This window comes from Rhinolophus ferrumequinum, chromosome 18 (genome assembly GCF_004115265.2).
Source record: "Rhinolophus ferrumequinum isolate MPI-CBG mRhiFer1 chromosome 18, mRhiFer1_v1.p, whole genome shotgun sequence".
In the NCBI taxonomy this organism is placed as follows: domain Eukaryota; kingdom Metazoa; phylum Chordata; class Mammalia; order Chiroptera; family Rhinolophidae; genus Rhinolophus; species Rhinolophus ferrumequinum.
In genome coordinates, this window is record NC_046301.1 from 32,492,487 (window position 1) to 32,504,565 (window position 12,079).

At 34.9% G+C, this 12,079-nt stretch overlaps 1 non-coding gene across 1 annotated transcript; it reads left to right on the forward strand.

Annotated features, from left to right (window-relative positions):
* Positions 1-4,588: 4,588 nt before the first annotated feature.
* TRNAS-ACU (transfer RNA serine (anticodon ACU)) lies at positions 4,589-4,662 on the forward strand. Its single transcript has one exon. It is a non-coding gene; the product is annotated as a tRNA-Ser (tRNA).
* Positions 4,663-12,079: the final 7,417 nt, after the last annotated feature.

Here is a 12,079-nt window from a genome sequence, read left to right on the forward strand (position 1 = left end):
TGTCGTCTGTGTTTGTATCAAGTTATGTTACATCCAGAATAAATGCATAAAATAAAGCAAAGCCTGCTGACATATTTATTTTCAGGATAGTTCTGTCATATGAACTTTATAATCATATTTGAAAATCCAGCTGTGGAAAGGTATGCTTACTAGATAAATGGCTATTGGGCATTTGCCAGACCACAAAATTGAACTGTATATAGTAAAGAAAAATTCTAAACCAATATTAGAGCAATTCATCCTTTTAAGTTAAAAATCATCAATTAACCACCTAATTTCTGTCAATATCAATATAACAATCCTCTTTATGACTATGAAAAATAAAATAGATTACATTTTTTCTGAAATCCCCCTAAAAGTGATTTCTGGCCTTTAAAAGTCTTGTCTTATCTAAAGTGTTCCTAGAAATACGTCTATGTCTTCTGTACCCAATGTAATCAATTTTCCATTTTCAGTCAACGCCAAGGAACTCTGTCCTCCAGAAGAAGTGTTGGCTCAATATCCTGGTGGATTGTTTCTATTAGCAAGTGCGTTTGTTAGAGAGGAATGTCTGTCTCCATGTGTTCTAGACTTCAATTCCAGGAAGGCAACAGGTTCAAGCCTAAGCATCACTTCCCTGCAATTAGCAACAAAGTTGTGTTTATTACTCCAAAAATGCATTGCTTGAGCCACAATGTATGGGTATGCTCAACTTAAATCATTTTCTTTAGACTAAAGCCTTTTCTGCTGAGCAAACATCTGAACCAGCACAGTAAGTGGTTGTGATTAATGCATACATGGCCTGAGATCTTTGGCAGTTCGCATGTGAAGCACATAAAATCTCTGCCATTTGGAGACCCAGACCAATTGGGGAGATATTTTCCATTTTAAATATGGTCATAAAAATTAAAGTGAATTTTATTTGATGAAAATGATGTAAAAAAATTATATGTTAGCAATTTGAGGAGTCAATAAATGCAGTGAATGGAGCCAAGGCCTATTACATATGGCCTATGGAATTGTGTTTATAATTGTGGCTGATGCAATTAATAGAATAAATCTAGAGTGTTGCCAATGTTGCATGTTCAAAGAATAAACGAATGCTATCTCATTATTTTGCCTTTTTTTTCCATTGCCACTGCTTTCTCTTACTCCACTGAAATGAATGGCATAGTTTAGCTTAGACTGTATAATCAACACAGGAAAAGGCATCTTATTGTCCCACCTTATATGGAACACTGTACCTTTAGACTACCAGCACTACAAAAAACTACCTTATTTGCCCCGCCCACCTCTCTTCCTGCGGCTGTCACTGTGGAGCTATGTCTTAATCGCTACCTCCTTCTACCAGTGTTTGTCCCTTTCACTATGCTGGATATACAACACTTCACCTATATGTGGACTTACTAGACAATGGGAGGAAAGCAAAGATGGGCTACTTTGGTATTTCTGTAATGTCTGAATTTTTCTCTAGTGAATTTGATGAACTTTTTCTTTATTTCTAAAGTCAAAATATTTAAGTTAATGAAGCAGGTTTTCTATTTCAAGAAAGCATATATTTTCCTATCTCCATAGCTCCCATTTATCATGACAATAAGGGAATATGAAAGCTATAAACCCACATGAAGAGTACAGGAGAGGGGCTATAAGCAGAGGTTTTAAAAAATTTCTCAAAAATGGAAATCAGATAGACAAGTATTGTCTATACAGGAGGAAAGAAAAAGCCATAGGTTAGGATATACCAGAGAAAGAGCTGGGACTGAGGAGGGAGCCAGCTTTCCAGGTAGAATGCTGGAGACCCTCTGGACTAAGTGAATAAGCTCCACTAAAATATCAGAGTGCAGCAACAAAAGGAAGACATGGAATCCAAGAAATAAGACTAAATCCAGGAAAAATATCCAAGGGAACTTCCATGATGAATGGTATGCACTAGGCCAAGAGAGTAGGCAGCCCAGGTTGGAACAGAGGATGGAGTCCTCCATATAGGAAGATTCTAGGAGGGAAACACAAAATGATAGGCTAAAAGATGGCATAAACATATTGGTAAGATGGGTAGATAGAAATTTGTGTGCTATTTCTTCCATAATAGGTAGTCCAAAGATAATGCCTAAGTAGACCAAACAAAAACTATGACCACATTATTTAGAAATACATAGTAAGACACCAGGAGAAACAGTTAAAATGGTCAAAGTTTTTTTCTTCTGGGGAGTGAGGCTCAGGTGAAGAGCTATGGGGATAAAAAAAAGCCTTTGCATATAATGATGACACAATTCATGTATTAATAAGTACATTTTAAAAATGAAAATATTCACTTGTAATAAGTGTATATTTAAACAAAAATTCCTATAGAAGAGTATAACTTTTATGGACATAAAGTCATAAATAGATACCAATTACTTTAATCACACACCAAAATAATATCCTAAGGAAATAATAACATCATCAAAGATTTACATGTAGAAATGTTATCTATCATGGCATTTATTGTATTAATATTTAGGAACTTTATAAATGATCAAAATAAACAAGAGAGCAATTATTTAAAAGATTATGGTGTGATCGCTTCTCAGCCTTTTGGCTAAGATCAAGTGTAAAAGATAATGGTGTTAAAGCCTGGCACGTTGAAGAAAGTGAAATGTTTGTTAAACGTCTAGGAGAGAATATTTTGTAGCTATTAAAATACAGATTTGCATTTAAAAACATTTAATGACATGGAAAATGCTCATGAGTTCCATGAAAAAATGAAAATAGTATCTAAAACAGAACTTCCATTTTAAAATAACCCACACAATCCACATAGAAAAAAGTAAATACACACACATAGAAAAAAGTAAAAAATCAGATACACCAAAATATTAACAAAAGTTATTTCTGGGCACAATTTGCTCTTTGCACTTAAAAAAATTTCAAAATGAAAATAAAATATACATGTATTACTTCAAATATGTTAAAAAATGAATGTGCTATGTGTTCAGAATAAAAACAAAAGACTGTATACACTTATAGATAATAGGGCGTATGAAAGTTGAAACTATAATAAGTATTCTTATCTAAAAAACTCGAGTTTACATATTCGTTTAGACCTAAGGGTAGAGGATGTTATTTGTAACTCATCCAAACTCATGTTTAAAAGTTTAACAAGACAGTTCAGTAGTCTATTTTTACCATAAATCCATCTTGAGCAAGAATGTTGATAACCTGAGGTTAACATATATTCATTAGCATCTTTTTTTTTACTAAATCAGAGAAAAACATAATCCAAACAGTCTAATCCAAACAGTCTTATCCGTTTTCCAAACCCCACCCCATCCCGCCCCCCAAAAAAGCTGTGGACTACCTTTTGAACTTTTTCCCTTCAGTTTCTCATAGCATAAAATTTTTAGTTCCCATGAGTAAAGTACATTTTTAAAGCTATAAAGTGTGAGAACATTCTCCTGGAAGCAAAATGTTATTGTTAAACTACCAAATATATTTTAACATTGACTACTTTATAACTTTGAAGATATATCAAAACAATTTAAAAACATATGTCTCCTTTAACTTTAGCTTTTACAACTTAAAATCAGTTAAAACCGTACTAAGAGGGGAAGGGCTAACAACATTTCAAAAATTCTTATGACTGACTCTTGTTAAAATGTGGAATTTTTTTGTGTTTGAGGAAAGTGCTGTTCTGTGTATTTTCCTACTCATCCTGATTCGCTTCCTAATAAAATGGGAAAGTATAATTTTATTATAAATAAATAAATAAAAAGTCATTACTTTTTATTTCCTAATCTTAAATGCTAATGGTTTGTAGTAAATGTTTCTATGTAACTTTATGTGAAGATTTAAAAAGCCATTTTAATTTATATTGTTAAATAATACTTTGGGTCTGGGAAGTTAAGAGCAATTGATACCAACTATGTAGAATTTAATTAGTTTGAGTTGTATAATAACAATACCTTTTATATGTATCAAAGTATTATGGTTAAAAAATCACATCTATTGAAGAGCTGTTTGCCATGAGAAAAGAATTAAAGAAATGTTTGATTTTTTTTCTAAAAAATACACACAATTTTCTGGGTACATCATTATATCCGTAAGGACTCTAATAATAACAGCAGTATATTGGTCATGCAAATGAAAGGTCCATAGGTAATCCTGGCTTTGGAAGAAACCCTTCAGCATTTCAAACACTGACTTACCCTTGTAGATACTGGCTTCCTCTTTAGGCTCCATGTGGTAGCTTTTTGCTCAGGCACATTAACTGTGTCAACTCCAGGCTCAGATCCTCATGCTACACTATACGGAGAGAGAGTCTCTTCTGGTCAGCTACTGTGGAAAAGGAAAGAAATTTCTCTTTCCCAGAATACCAAGCTCCTAGCCTACAGTTGCTGCTCATCTGTCAATCAGTGCCTGGGAATAAGTATAAGGTGAGTGGGCCTACACCTGAATTCACTTCATTTAAAACTACATGACTCAGAAAGGGAAGGCATTATTGTCCATTAGGAAATGTGGGTAAATCCCCAAAGGAAGGGAAGTGTCAGAGTAGACAACAAGTAAGTGTCTACTATATCAACCACAATTATAGACATTATTCCTTATTAAAGATTATTATGCTTCCTTGGGTGGCCCGTTAGCTCAGTTGGTTAGAGCGCGTTGCTACTAACACCAAGGTTGCCGGTTCAATCCCTGCATGGGCCACTTTGAGCTGCACCCTTCTTCAAAAAAAAGAAAAAATTATTACGCTTCCTCACTGAAAGCAACCAAGACAAAAAACCAATTCTAGTCTTTAATTCAATGAGCAAATGAACAACGTAACATGCGTTTGCCTTGAAGATGGGTCCCAGGTTGATGAATCCACAAAGTCTACCTTTTAATATCTTTGAGAGAACAGAGAAGACAGAAACGGTTCCATGAAATGTCAGAGACCATCTTAGGTAGTATTAAGACAAAGGATTTTGTTTGCGCCCCTTAGGAGAACTTTGTGAAACTACTGCTAGAAAAATGATCACTTAAACTATGCAGAAACTAAATCATTGTTTGGGGTAGAGATTGTATTTAATTCATATCCATCATACAGATGGTGCCAAAAAATGTATAGACATTTTAAGAAAGAAAAAAAAGTGCATTAAAATTGTAATACTCAATATATATCAATAATAAAAGATAAATACAAGTCACGTGCATACATTTTTTGGCATCTCCGGTATATAAACAGTCTATCCAACAAGTCAATGTATTTATTTAATTATTTGGAATTATAGGTTGGAGATTATTTTTTCTATTGGACCTATTTGAAGATAGGGCTCTTCAAAAGTGCCTGTTCACAGGACCTCTGTAAACATTTTTTGGTGATTATCATCCATTCAAGACAGAAACATCCTTTCATTTCCTTTCCTTAATCAGTCAGCCAACAATTCTTCGGTTCTATCTCTGCAGTATTTCTGTTTTTTGTCTCTCCTTTATCTCCAATGCTATTTCTTTACCTTGAGCCCCATTTATCTTCTGAATACTGTAATGATTCCCTATGGCCCTCTTGCCTCTAGCTTTGTCCTCTTCTAATTCCCCTTCTAAAACACCACCAGAGTAATCTTTATAAAATGAAATTCTGGTCCCCATGGCTTCCCATTGTTTTGCAAGTTACAGCCCCTTAGGATACTATACAAAATTCTACCTCTCCAGTCTCATGTATCATAGTCACTGGCAATTTTTTGGCAATTTCATGCAATGTTATTATGAATACTGTGGATGGTCTTATACATCTTAAGTACTTGTGAGGGAAATTATGTAAGGTATAAGTCACAGTGTATATTGCTAGTTCTTAGGATATGCACAACTTCACCTTTATGAAATTTTCCCAAATTGTATGCAAAGTTGTTGTACTGATTATGCTCCCACCAGAAGTATTTAAAACTTCCTGTTGACTACAACCTTAACAAAACTTAATATTTTTTGACTTTTTAAATATTAGAAATCGAGTGGGTATCCCATCAGAACATATTTTCATGTGCATATTGGATTCCTTTTCTCAGTAATTCCTAATGTCTTTTCTACTCTTCTATTGGATTATTCTTATTTATAGGTGTTCTTCATATATTCTGAGTACTAACCTGTTGGTTATTTCTATTGAAAAAAATTGATCTCTGCTTTATCATCTCACATTTTCTTTTGATGGACAGAAATATTTTCTAGGGATTCTCAAATTTTTATTTCAGTGATGAAACCACATGGCAATAAATCACATGAAAATAAAATTTACAAATGGAGAATGAGGTATCAGCTGGAAGTCATGGAAGATAAATGCTCTGAGTATCTAGGTTTGCTCCACGTTTTCTATCAAAGCCCTCCAGTAACTTCTAGAAACCTTCCAAGGTTCCGTGGTGCCTTGAGAACTAGCTTGAGAACCAGTACCCTGAGCCAAACTTCCCTGTATAGGGGAAGATACCAAGGTTCAGAGAGGTTAAGCTACGTGCCCCAGGAACCCTGGTAGTCGCCCCCTCCACCACTGCCACCAGGAATGGAAAGGGTGGGACAATATGCTGGAGTGGCTGGGGGCATCAGATGGTGGTTTCAATCTTAGAGACCTTAGTCTCCTCCAACAAGGCCCTCCTGTGGTTTAGCCCCACAGATGTGCAAATTGAGGGTTTCATTCAATATTATCTCATACCTGACCTTGTACCCTTGGCATCCAGACTGCCAGCTGACCTCTTCAATCTTGTTGGCGTCACTGTGGGTAAAAATGACATGAAAGAAGAAATAGGAACACTGGAACCATTTTCTTCATGTCCTTCATTGGGGGAAAACCAGGCTGGCAGAGAAGACAGTGTGGATAAATACAGTGCAGAAAACGTAAGGATGTGGAATGATCTGGACATTCTTCATGACTGGCAGTTTTATCTTTTGCCAATTGAAGCAGAAAAGGCTTTCCAGGTTGCAGGTGGAAAAGGAGACCACCTCTGGTTCACATAAAGCAGTGGAACAGCTCTCTGGAGTTGGAGGTCAGGCTTGACAGCACAGCCAAGCCATAACCAGCAGCACTGTCATGCCTCTTGCTGATCCTGTGTTTTGTCCATATGAACATCTAAAGAAAGTGTGGTTTGGGAAGCCGTTGAACCCCTCTCACATTGACATTTTCTCAAACAGGTCCAGCCAGTTGTCCCGCAGCACACATCCCTGGACTTTCTGGGCAGGTGTCTGGTGGAATGGCAGGGTGGTGGTGGAGCCGTCATGAGCCTGAGCTACATCTCCTTCACACAGGACGATGGCTGCCCACACTGGCCTCAACCCCAGGGCCCCGTTCTCATAGCCTTCAGGATTAGAATTCCCACATGGTCACAACTTAGTTGTTTTCTCCTTGGTACTATTTCTGGTCTCTGCCATGTTATGGTTCCCTTTAGTCATCAAATTGATGAATGAGCCAGCACATTCCCTTTCATACTTAAGCCAGTCTAAGTTAAGCTATTTATGCAATAGATACAGGATGTTGGGATATCTCCAAGTATCTTCCAGCCTGACACATTTGCAGGGCCACCTTCTGTGTGAACAACCAATCCTCTAGGAAGCCACCATCTTTCCAGCTAGTAATTGAAATATTTAATTTTAACATCAACTTTCTTCTTTTCTTTTTATGGCTTGTGTATTTTGTATTTGAAGAACTATTTTCCCATCCCAAGGTTATAATCTCCTATACTAGTGCTTCTCCAACTTTAATATGCATATTCTTAAAATACTGATACTGCTATCCACAGACCTCTTTTTCATATTTATGTCTTTAATCTGTCTAAAAATGATTGTGAATGGTGTCAAATGAGGCTCTAAATTCATTTCCCCCCATATCGACAGCCAGGTATTCTAGAACTAGTTGCTGAATGATCCTTCCTTTCCCCACTAATCAATAATGTAGTGTTTGTCATACATCTTATTATTCAAAGAGTCTGTTTGGGGGCTCTGTACTCTGCTCAGATAGCCTATTTGCCCTACACTACTATAATTGTTCAATAATTCTAATTACTGTTATAATTATTACAGTTTTATAATAATTTTAAATAGAGGATACGTCCCCACTCTTGTCTTCAAAATTGTCTTAGTTAGCTTTGGGGCCTTTCATTTTTTAAATCTTTACAATATTAAATTCTAAGGGGGAAAACTGTCAAGATATTGATTAGAATTAATTGTAATGAAATTGTAAACTGGATGAGAATGAATAATTTTTATTGAATCTTCCTAACAAGAAGATGGCATGTCTCTCCATCAACTTAGGTTTCATGTTTTTACTTTACATTAAGTTTTATAATTTTCTACATGAAGTTCACATACACCTTTTATCAAGCTTGGTCCTATACACCATTTATTATGTGTTCTTTTTACATATATCTTTTTTTTAAAGTAAATCTCTATTCATGGCTTCTCTATAGAAATAAAATTGATTTTGTATATTGATGTAATATCAAAAAATCCACCAAATTCTATTAATTCTAAAAATTTGTATGCAGTTTGATTTTTTTACATGGAAGTTCTCATTGTGGCTATGAGCATTATTAGAATACAAGTCTTTGAACACACAGTTTTACTTTTCTTGGGTAAATCTAGGAGTGGAATGGCTAGGTCACATGATAAGGTTATGTTTAACTTTATGAGAACTGCTAAACTCATTGAAATATGCACTGAAGTTGAAATTTTATTGTATGTAAATTATTCCACAATAAGCCTGATGAAAAACATGAGGGAAAATACTCTCAAGGCCTTACTTTCCCATTATCAGCACACTACTTCAGGGAAGCTACTGTTTCAAGTAAACATAACACTTTGAATTTCTGCTTCCTCTTTTGTCCCGTAGGATTATCTTTTAACTTCTTGTGATAAATATTTATTGTATTTTCTCTAGAGTATTTGATAATTTGTTGCAGGAATTTTTTTTTTTTATGGTTTAGTATCTTGTCTGCCATATATTGCTGTAAGCAGAAATCTCATTTTTCTCTAAAAATTCTTTTAGTGCTTTAAATGAGACCTAGATTTTTTTTTGTGTAAACTTTTAACAATATAGTCCATTAAATTTCCCCACCTTTTTTATTGGGAGAAAATCACTGTATTAAAATTCGTAAGTATTAATGCTTAAAGTATGAAAAATGATTTGGAAATTAATGTTGCATATTCCACATTTAAATATATTAGCAGATACAGAAATCTAATAGAACATCCAAATAAATTGTTGATAAAGACACTGAATTTAGAAGTCAGTATAAGTTGTCTACAAAATTCAAATTATATAGTAATAATAGAGGTTGTAGGGGAATTTAAGTATTCATGTATCAAACCAGAAAATGAATTTAGAATGTCCTGTGTACCAGACATTGTGCTAAGCATGGAGGATACACAGTAAATAAAACTCAGGATCTCTTCTCATGTGAAGTTTACAGGTGCAAGGTGGACAAACATTTGCAAATAATGTACAAATTGAGATGAAGAAAAATTATAGGGTGTTTTAATAGTATGTTAACAGGGAGACTAAACTATGCTAGGGAATTGGGGGGTATTATCTGGAGGAACTTAGGTTTAATCTGAAACCCTGGGATGAGAAGTTAGCAATATGTGGTACAGAAGATAGGAAATGAATAGTGGGGAGAAAGCAGCATTTCAGGTAGATGATAGAGTATAAAATCACGGAAAGTCTAGCACATTCAGAAACTGAAAACGTACAGAATATGAGGAGGGTAAGTGGAAGAGAACACAGGGATTCAAAAAATGTTGCAAAATTGAGAAAAGGATAAATGTAATGTTGAAATGCTTTGAAATTTTAAAATTTTTGTAAAATGTACATTAGTCTTCAGATGTGGTTGCTTTTTTATTTTTATTTTTCTAGTTTGAATATCACCAGACTAACAAGTATCAGAATTAATAAGCACAAATCAGATTCTACTAAATGCAGACAAATACTTTCAGACTTAAACAGAAGACAAGGGTGAGGGAGGACATACTGACTGGGTAAAGCTTATGAACTCTAGTGCTTTCTGCCTTCCTTTCCTTTCGTTCTCCTCAGACCCAATCCATCTCCTGATACTACTTCCTAAATATATTTTCTTAAATTTAAGATGCATTTTCTCTCCCACATTTTTACACTTCTCAAACTGGGTTGTACTTAACAAACTTTTTTTTTTCAAAGTTAAGACCATATATCATATTGAATTTTAATCTAAATGTAAAATATGGATCCCTTATAATCACTTTCCATGTATTCAAAAAGGTGACTCTGTGACATTATATTGAAGAGGTCATATGTGTGCAGAAGATTGCCTGTGACACTTTGAGCAGTATAATTAAAGTAAAAAACAAACGACAACAAAACTAGGAAATTTCTCAGCATACACACAGATATTTCAAAGATAGAAGATATTGGTATGACCTGTGCATGCTTAGTAAAGGATCACTAAAGATGAGACATCAAATATTAATTTGTGCAAAGTTTACACCTAAATTTGGAGAAAGGATGTTTTAACTCAGTTATATATAATTCAACTGAGTAAAAAAAAATTTAACTAAATGCATTCAAATCCCTAAAACTATCCTTATTGAACATGGATTATAAAAAGTTGTATTTAGAAGAAAACAATTCAAAAGAATCTGAATTTGAAGGCATTGAATCAAATGTTGATTGTGATAGTAAAGCAAGCGGTATATAAATGTAAAAAAGTGCTCCGCAAATTTAAGTTACCTACAAATTACTTTGGGTTCTTGATGCAATGCAGAATCTGACTCAGTAGGTCAGGAGAGGGGCTCAAGACTTTGTATTTCCAATAAGATTCCAGGCCAGGACCAATTAGACAAGGTATGAGAACAAACATTAGTGTAGTATCTTCCCCATCCCCAGTGCAGATTCTAAATCAAAGACTGTCCTTAAACTGATCTTATTTAAGAAGATAGTCTTAAATTGAAAGAAATAGATTATTTCTAAAATCCCATTATTTCCCTCCATCTCCACTGTCATCTTAATCTGAGTCACCCTGGCTATCTTAGATTGCTGTAGTGGCCTCCTAAGTGGTTTTTCTGCGTTGTCTTGCCACCTTTTAATCTCCATACTAAAGCACTAAAATAAATCCTTCAAAAACTCAACCTGGTTATATTGTGCTGCTTAAAATTTTCAGTACAAACTGCTTCTGGGCCTGTATAAACTGAATTCTAGCCTCTGTCTGTCTCTCTCTCTCTCTCTCACACACACACACACACACACAGTGAATTTCTTTCAAATGATCTCTTCAAGCCTTTCTTCATGCTAGTCCTTTTGCCTAAACCTTCTTCCTTGGCTATCTGCCATTCATCCTTCGGGATTTAGATTAACATCATTTCCTCTTCGAAGCCCTCCATCCACTCCAGATCAGTGAGATGCATCATACTCCCTGTTGTACTTCCTAGACATTGTTATTGCTTATTTAACTGTCTTTCCTGCGTAGCTGCTAGCTCACTGAGAACAGGAGTCATGTTTATCTTGTTCCCTGGCTATGGCCAGTGCCAGGCACACTGACTCATACTTAGTAGACACTTCTAATAACTTTCATTCTAAATCCATCCATTAACATACCGACAAAGTATGATGACTCTTTTCCAAGTTTCGGAGACAGCAAAATAATTTAAGTAGAAACTGTCCATTGAGGAACCAGAAAGAAGGAATTCACTCACGGTGAATTTTACTGGTAAATTACAAAAGTGAAAAGTAAGAGGTGGGAGTAAATATAGGAACTTCTGGTCTGATCAATACGGACAATCAAAAAGGTTTTTAAGAAACAGGTATGGTATAGAATAATTCTGATGCATATCCACAAGTGTCTTACAAGATTTCAACACAAAATGACTTGAAGAGATAGACCCAATGATTTAATAAGTTGATTGCACTCCAACTCCGTATCAACTTAAGTGAACTGAAGGATTAAACCTACAAATTAGGATTTTTTCCAAAATATACAGCCTTCCCATTGCTCTAATTCCCACTGTTCAACTTTCCCGGGTAATTACTATTGTGATTCTCCCTTTTTTCTTTTCTTCTTAATGCCCATCTATAATATAAAAAACAAATAATTTATACAGTTGGGATATTTATTAAATAAATCCTCTGTTCTTAATTTTAAAA